The sequence below is a fragment of the Chelonia mydas genome, chromosome 4 (assembly GCF_015237465.2).
Source record: "Chelonia mydas isolate rCheMyd1 chromosome 4, rCheMyd1.pri.v2, whole genome shotgun sequence".
Classification (NCBI taxonomy): Eukaryota; Metazoa; Chordata; order Testudines; family Cheloniidae; genus Chelonia; species Chelonia mydas.
In genome coordinates this window covers 41,865,350-41,873,763 of record NC_057852.1, presented here as the reverse complement: position 1 = coordinate 41,873,763, position 8,414 = coordinate 41,865,350, and the positions used below count along the sequence as shown (strand labels likewise).

Below are 8,414 nucleotides of genomic sequence, written 5' to 3'. Positions count from 1 at the left end.
AATCGTAAATAAATTAGTGCAGGCCCCTTTCTTCATTCTTTTCCATTCCAGAGTAAATAAATCCTAATATTTGCAAACTCTGATCATACCAAAGTTCCACCATACTTGTAGGTATTTCAGTCACTCTTCTCAAGACTTTTTAAATCTTTGAGGTATCTTTACAAAGGTGAGATGAACAAACGTCTTCTGTTAAAGAGACTTCTGCAATTTAGTGTATATTAAGACTTCAGACTAGTTTAAACAAAGTTGATCTGAATTAAATGTTCCCTGTCATTAGGCTGCCCAAATCTCAGTGTGTTACAGAGGCTATGGACATCTGAGAACTAATAGGAACCATTTCCCTTTAGGAAAAGGGTTCCCTAAAACCAACAAACCAAAATCAAACCCTTCACAATTAAGGTTTGGCAGTAACTGTTTTCTAATCTGGCTCCCAGTAGAACCATAACTTTAAAATTGACCTGAAGCTAGGTTTGTGCTTTTCTGTTTGTTTTCGTATTCTTTTTAGCTTAGTTACATTTTAAAGTCTCATTTTTTATTTTAGAAATATCAGAAACGGCTCTCGTGAGGTCTCATTTCACTAATTCTTCAGTCATTAGAGCAGGGGTGACCAACCTGTGGCTCTGGAGCCACATGCGGCTCTTCAGAGGTTAATATGCGGCTCCTTGTACAGGTGCCAACTCCAGGGCTGGAGCTACAGGTGCCAACTTTTCAATGTGCTGTGGGGTGCTCACTGCTCAACCCCTGGCTCTGCCCCAGGCCCCAGCCCCACTCCACTCCTTCCCCCAAGGCTCTGGCCCCTTCCCCTGAGTCTGCGCGCCCTTGCTCCTCCTGCCCCCACCCCCCCAGCCTCCTGCACACCACAAAACAGCTGATTGCGGCGGGTGGGAGGCACATGGATGGAGGGTTAGGTGCCGATCGGCAGTGCTGCTGTGGCGGATGGGAGACACTGGGGGTGGGAGTGGGGGAGCTGACAGGGGTCTACTGATGCGTTATTGTGGCTCTTTGGCAATGCACATTGGTAAATTCTGGCTCCTTCTCAGGCTCAGGTTGGCTATCCCTGCATTAGAGTGTCTTTCAGGTTAGTTAGGGGCTGATTCTCTAAAACAGAAACAAACAAATCTTACATGGCTTCTTTATCCGTCATAAGGAAATAAAAGATGGCCTGAGCTCTTAAGGCTTCATCCATTAATTCAGCATTAGACTGCTCTCTAAGAGGTTCACTTTGAATCTCTCTCTCCTACTTATTTTTACAATCCTTCCTTCTCCTAATCTTCTTTCAATCTCCTACTCTACCTCTATTAAATATCAGAGCTATAATCTAAAGAAGGTCTGTGAGTCTAAATGTTTTCTACTGTATCCATCATGCTATTTCCTTGCTCTTTGCTTTTCTTGGCCATTATCTTCTATTTTCGTCCAGCTGCAAAGGGCCAGGTTGTTGGCAGCACTGTGAAATTCCTCCGAACATTTATGAGGGTTTAGCTTGGGCACTAATTTGCTTTTGTTAATCAGATCTCATTTCTGATCTTCTGCTGCTGGTTTCCCTCATCATACCTCTTAAGACGAAAGCTCCAGAAACATGGATATTTAATGCAAATAATGCAATGCATTCATTTGCATATTTGATGAATATGGATCACCTACTTTTTCATACACAATATTTTGATTTTTAACAAAAAGTTCTTTTCGTTTTCTACTTCTCTCCCCCATTACAGTATCAGTTTCTTTACTATGCAATAGACAGGATATACAAGTCAGTAAAATAATTAAAATAGTAATTTGACTATTAGACATTTAGGTGCCTTTACGTCCTAATGAAGCTGAAGCATAAATACAAATTAAAATTAAACACTTGTATTTATTATTTAAAAATTATTATTCACTGACAACTTGACAGGGTTGCTCTGAGGGGCAACTAAAGGGGTGAAAAGCCCCAACACAACAGTGACAGAGGAGAAAGGCACCGTCTCAGCCAATCCAAGGAAAATATCATGTTAACTCCAATAATCAAGTTACAGCCCCTGAAGCTCCCGACCTTCAGGAAACTATCCTTTTGGACTCCTTCCCTCCCTGGCGGTGTTATAGACCCACTTACACAACTCTACAAGATCTGTGATCATAGAAGCCACCTCCAGCCCTTGCTCTGCCACTGCTGCTCATGCTCCCCTCACCATTGGATGTAAAAATGACAGGAGAATGTCATGTCCAAATGACTTTCCAGCCCAAAGAAATGCTCTGGGTGTTCTCATACTGGTACCTGTTGATATACAGGGTGTACAGTACAAAAAGTGTTAGCAGAGAGATGCTGATCTGAAAGACCCATCCTCATGTCATAATACTTGAGAAGCATACACTAAATTAAATACAATTAATGGGTGGTAAAATTTGTGTGTGTGTGTGTGAGACAGACACATACTATGTTAAAAATAATCTTATTTAGGTTGCACAGTCAAGCACTCAAAGTTAGGAAATGTCAAATTTAAGAAGGCCTGTGAAATCTCAATTCCATCCTGTACGGTGACCATCCTGGGCACTGAATGAAGCCGAGTGCTGAAGTAATAGTATGCTCTCAGGTAATTAGACTATCATAACACATACCCATAATGGGGTTGAACTGAGGCTGCACAAACAGAATTTGGCATTTCCTAACTTTGCAACACTTGACTTTGCAACCTAACGTTCTTTTAACTTTTTAAAAATTTTCTAGTTTGGGTGGTTTTTTGGGGGTGGGTGGGGGTTGGTTGGTAAGGAAATAGGTAAAACCAAATCCTATTATGTGTAACTATCAATCCCTCACCCACTATGTATCATCATCTGTGTTTGAATCCTGAACTCTCAGCTTTGCAGCACAGAATGCTACCTCCTGTGCTAGAAGACTAACCACACTAGCGGGCAGCAGGAGAAGGCCATTATCTCAGAGGGGGAAGACTGAGTTATGGAGTTTCAGGCCCGAAGGGACCACCAGACCATCTAGTCTGACCTTCTGTCTATCACAGGCCACCAACACCACCCAGCACCTGCACAGCAAACTCAACAATGGAAATAAGACCAAATTATTACTAGTCACAGGAGACTATGTGCCACAGGCAGAGAACAGGAGGCATCAAGGTGCACCCATGCCCAAGGCCCACACAACAGCAGGGAAATGGTTAGGTGAGACTTATCAATATAATCCTGACAACTGACCCACATCCATACGCTGCAGAGGAAGATGGAAAAACCCATTGTCACTGCCAATCTGATCTGGGGGAGAATTCTTTCCCAGCCCCACGTATGGTGATCAGGTAGCCCCTCAGCATGTGAACAGGATGGACAACGGGGTCCAGGTGCTGGTTCTGGAGGGTGGTTTTGAGGAGTTCAGCCTGGCCTGGCTCTATTCCAGGGGTGGGTAAACATTTTGGCCTGAGGGCCACACTGGCGTTGCGAAACTGTATGGAGGGCCGGGTAGGGAAGGCTGTGCCTTCCCAAACAGCCTGGCCCCCTATCCGCCCCCTCCCACTTCCTACCCCCTGAATGCTCCCCTCAGAACCCTCGACCCATCCACACACCCCTGCTCCTGGTCTCCTGACCACCCCCTCCTGGGACCCCACCCTCTATCTAACCCCCCCTGCTCCCTGTCCCCTGACTGCCCCAATCCCTATCCACACCCCCTATCCAATCCCCCCCTTCTCCCTGTCCCTTAACTGCCCCAACCCCTATCCACACCCCCACCCCGACAGCCTCCCCCGGGATTCCCACGCCTATCCAACCCCCCCCATTCCCCATCCCCAACTGCCCACCCCAGAACCTCCACCCCATCCAACCACCCTCTGCTCCCCATCCCCTGACTGCCCCCCCGAGACCTCCTGCCCCTTACCCAACCCCCCTTACCATGCTGCTCAGAGCAGCAGGAGCTCGCAGCCCCATAGCCCGGCCAGAGCCAGCCACAACGTCCGCGCTGCTCAGCAGGAGCAGCGGGCCAGAGCGCAGGCGATGTGGCAAGCTGAGGCTGCAGGGGAGGGGGAACAGCAGGGAGGGCCCGGGGGCTAGCCTCCTTGGCCAAGAGCTCAGGGGCCGGGCAGGATGGTCCCTCGGGCCAGATGTGGCCTGCGGGCTGTAGTTTGCCCACCTCTGCTCTAGCCCCTCATTCCAGGGTGCTCCTGCCCCACATTGTGTTTTGGGGAAAAGGATGTGTATGAGAGGGGCTCCTGGAATTATATTCAGACTCCCTGGGTGGCTAAGGGGAGTGTGGCCTGGGGCAGGGACCATCTTTTTGTTTTGTGTTTGTACAGCGCCTAGCATAATGGGGTCTTGGGCCATGACTAGAGCCCCTAGATGGTATGGTAATACAAATAATAATGTATTAATGGTGATTGGGATCACTAGGGCCAGACTCTGGGGGTTTAACAGGAGTGAGAAGCCCAGCCTGGTTCTCTCTCTCCTCCTGCCCCATGTAGTGCACTGGGGCCATGTGGTGGAGGTAGCCTATTACACCTGCTCTGGTAGCTTGCAGTGTAGTGCATGTTGCTGTTGCTGAGACCAACCTCAGAACAGTACATTTATTGTTCTGACTTGCTGCCAAAATTTTCCTGAGTAACAGAAACAAGAGTGGGAAAATGGCAAAATTTAACACTTTGTATCTTGGCAAATACTGAATGAAATTTCACAGGACAAAAGAAAGGCAATTCTAAACCCTGGGGGCATTCTGCTTGCATGCTGGGGGCATTCTGAATACAAAAGGCCCGCTGTAAACAAGTGAGTACTTCTCACAGTGAAGGTTGGAAGAAGCTTTTATTAGGGAAATTTTCAGAGTAACAGCCGTGTTAGTCTGTGTTCGCAAAAAGAAAAGGAGTACTTGTGGCACCTTAGAGACTAACCAATTTATTTGAGCATAAGCTTTCGTGAGCTACGTGAGCTGTAGCTCATGAAAGCTTATGCTCAAATAAATTGGTTAGTCTCTAAGGTGCCACAAGTACTCTTTTCTTATTAGGGAAAGTGTTAGGTAACCTAAATTTAGTGACTGCAAAGCCCATATCATATAACATCACATCACAGGATAACAATACTCTAGTTAGTCTATAAGATTAGTGGACCGGGAGATTAAGAGATGGTGATGGAGAAAACAACAAGGGAAAAATAAAAAAGCAATGAGATATTAAAAAGAATTCTTATAGGACAGTTGGGAATTGAGACACGTTAATACTAAGTAGGAGCGTTCATCTTTTTGGCAAGTATTTTCCAGACAACAATGGGCTGCCTTTTCCTCTCAATTCAATTAGTGGTAATACCATTCAATCAATGGGAGTTAAATTGGTGTAAAACTGGTGCAAGTGCAAGGAGAATCAAGAAAAGTGCCTAAACATCATACAGCAGTATCTGCAGCGCTGAAATTAGCAAAAGGAGGCATGCATCATGTAACAGCTGGCACTCACCTCTCGCGAGTGTCCCCTTCTCTTACTGCGTGTGTCTGCACTTTCTCTCTGCCTTGCGGTGAGTCTCCAGCAACTTAGCCCTCTGGCTGAGTCCCACACAGTCTGTATGTGAAATAAAAAGCAAACCCCTTCCCAGGTACAAGTCCAACAGAGACCTCTCTCAGTACCCTCTGTAATGTCTCTTTATCTGCAGCCCTGTTCCTCAGCTTGCTCCTCAATCAGTCCAGCAGGGGCTATCGCAGTACCCTGGTTCAAACGGTCTCTCAGCCCCTTCTGGATTCTCTCAAGTTGTCCCTGCTCTGCTATAGAGCGGTGGCCCATTCTTCACCCTTACCTCAGAGCCTTGTCCTGATTGATTCCCAGCAGCCAGCCGTGAATTCCTTCTCACTTCCCCCAGTCTCTACCAGCACTGCTCTGTCCGAGGTCCTGTAGCTCCCTCAGCCAGCCAGGCACACCATCCACATTCCACCAGCTCCAGCAAGAAATTGCATTCACTGTGGCCCTGCAGCTCCTTTTATACTAGCCTGCTGGGACCTGATTGGCTGCTTCCTGCAGCCCTTTCTGTTTGGCTGCATCCCACACAGCCATTCTAGGCAGCTTGGAGAACCCTCTCCACGGCCCTGTTCGGGAACAGGGTGTGGCAGGGCTGCAAGGCCTCCAGCAAGGGGCCTCAAGGCGCAGTCCACCCCATCATGCATCACCTGACAACAGTAAATTCTGGCTGCAGGCTTCTTCACAAGCAGCAGGAGACTCATGGTGAACTATTACTCAAGGTATCTTGAAATAACATTGCTTCATTTCTGGACTCCAAAAGTCATATTGTGATCAGTCACACAGTATCAATCCTAGGAAGGGATGGTACACCTGAAGGGGGACGGGGGAGGAAGGGGGGAAATCAAACAATGGGCTGCAATTCATAAAGAAAAAAATGCCAAAGATTTTCACAGTAGTGGAAATTGAAAGTTTAGTTATACTCAGGAATGGGCACGTGTAGAAATGGAATCTTATCACTTAACAGATCTATACGTGTTAAGTCTATACACGGCCTATACGTGTTAAGTCTTATCTGCTACATGGCAAAAATAAATGTTCATTACTTTTTCCTTCTGTTATCACAGAAGAGCCAACATAGCTAAGAAAATGTGCCGAGTTCTTTTCTGGATCTCACACATTCACAGGATTGTTAATTAAGTCCCAGTTGCAGTACAATTATCATTGGTCATGTCAAAGTCAGAAAGAATACAGCCCAACTTGCAGATTGCAAGGTAAATTGAAGGGAAAAAATCTTTTTACATGCTAACTGAAAGATTATGCTATGGAATATAGATTGGGCTAAACTGGAACATTCAGATCCAGATTTTGACCTCCCAAAAATTTGGGGCGCTTAAATCTGATTTTTAGACTTGGCCAATTATAGAGTTGGGCCCAGCTGTAAAATTTTGATCTGGATCCTAATTTAGATTCTGAATCTACTTATTCAGGAACATTTGGCTAAAGGCTTTTTGTTTGGGACCACACTGATTATGGAAATCAATGAAAGACAGTAACCATGGACACCATAATGCCAGCCACTTTCCAGGGTATAACTGCACATTAAATACACTGCTACACCAGAAACTAATGATCTCACTGCAAACACTATACCATCTGTCAAAAGGCCTTAGTGGAAGTTCTCATTGATAATTTGGTTTTGAAACAAGAGAAGATACAAGATTCTGGAGCTATAATGGGGTATATTCGGCACAAAAGTGAAGAACCTATATCACTTATATCTAAGCAAAAAATAAGACTTATTATTTACAATTTACATTGTGGTGGTACCCAAAATGTGCTAGACACGATCCAAATTCAGAGGAAAAAACAGTCCTTACTCCTTTCTGCTCCAATTCAGCAAAGTACTTAAGCATATGCCTAACTTTAAACACATGAGTTGTCTCATCACATTCATAGTCATTGGAACTACTCATGTGCTTAAAAGGTTGACATGTACTTAAGTACTTTGCTGAATCTGGGCCTCTACAATTAGGGATGAGTGAACTGTATCGGTTAATCACCATATTCAGATCAGTTGAAATGAAGAGTGTTTTTCCAGTATACACAGAGCTGTGATTTTGTGTTGCAGCATAAATGTTACCTTGTTATTTTGCATCCAGAAGCAACCAGCCAAGAATAGCCCTGCATTATACAACTCATATCCCTGTAGTGCTGGTGGCAAAACAGGGTTGGCCCAAAAGACCCCTGCGCTCCAAGAGCCCTCCCTGGAAAAGATGGGTAGGATGAGACTAGGGATGGCATTTTCAAAAATGCCCGAATGACTTTGAAGCCTAAGTTCCATTTTCAAACTGTCATACTTTGAGATCAATATCAGTTCACCCACGCCGATGGTAGAAGAGAAATAGTTGAAACATACAGACAGCAAAATACTCTCACCTGGTAAAATTTAGTAGTCCATCCTAAACTCCTGATACCAGAAAAAAGATTTTATCTGGGCTATGTTGATAAATTGGAGAGGGTTCAGAGAAGAGTCAGAAGAATGATTGAAGAATTACAAAACATGCCTTATAGCAGTAGACTTAAGGAGCTCAGTCTACTTATCTTAACAAAGAGAAGATTCAGGGGTGACAATCACAATTTATAAGTACCTACATGGGAAACAAATATTTGATAATGGGCTTTTCAGTATAACATAATCCAATGGCTAGACATTGAATATGGACAAATTCAGACCAGAAATAAGACATAATTTAACAGTGAGGTTAATTATTCATTGGAACAACTTACAAAAGGTCATGGTGGATTCCCCATCACTGGCAACTATTAAATCAAGATTGGATTTTTAAAAAATATATGCTATAGTTTAAACAGGAATAATTATGGGGAAGTTCTATGGCCTGTGTTATCAGAGTAGATAAGGGATCAGCAACCTATGGCACACATGCCAAAGGCGGCACACAAGATGATTTTGAGTGGCACTCACACTGCCCAGGTGGTGGCCACCAGTCCTGG

General features: G+C 44.8%; 1 long non-coding RNA gene across 1 annotated transcript in view; it reads right to left on the bottom strand.

Moving 5' to 3' along the window:
* Positions 1–5,935, bottom strand: part of LOC119566094 — a 54,711-nt gene extending 48,776 nt beyond the window's left edge. The window contains exons 1-2 of the long non-coding RNA XR_006290423.1: positions 5,743–5,935; positions 5,409–5,510 (exon numbers count right to left, since the gene is read on the bottom strand). This is a non-coding gene — a long non-coding RNA (uncharacterized LOC119566094). The remainder of the gene's footprint in view (positions 1–5,408; positions 5,511–5,742) is intronic.
* Positions 5,936–8,414: the final 2,479 nt, after the last annotated feature.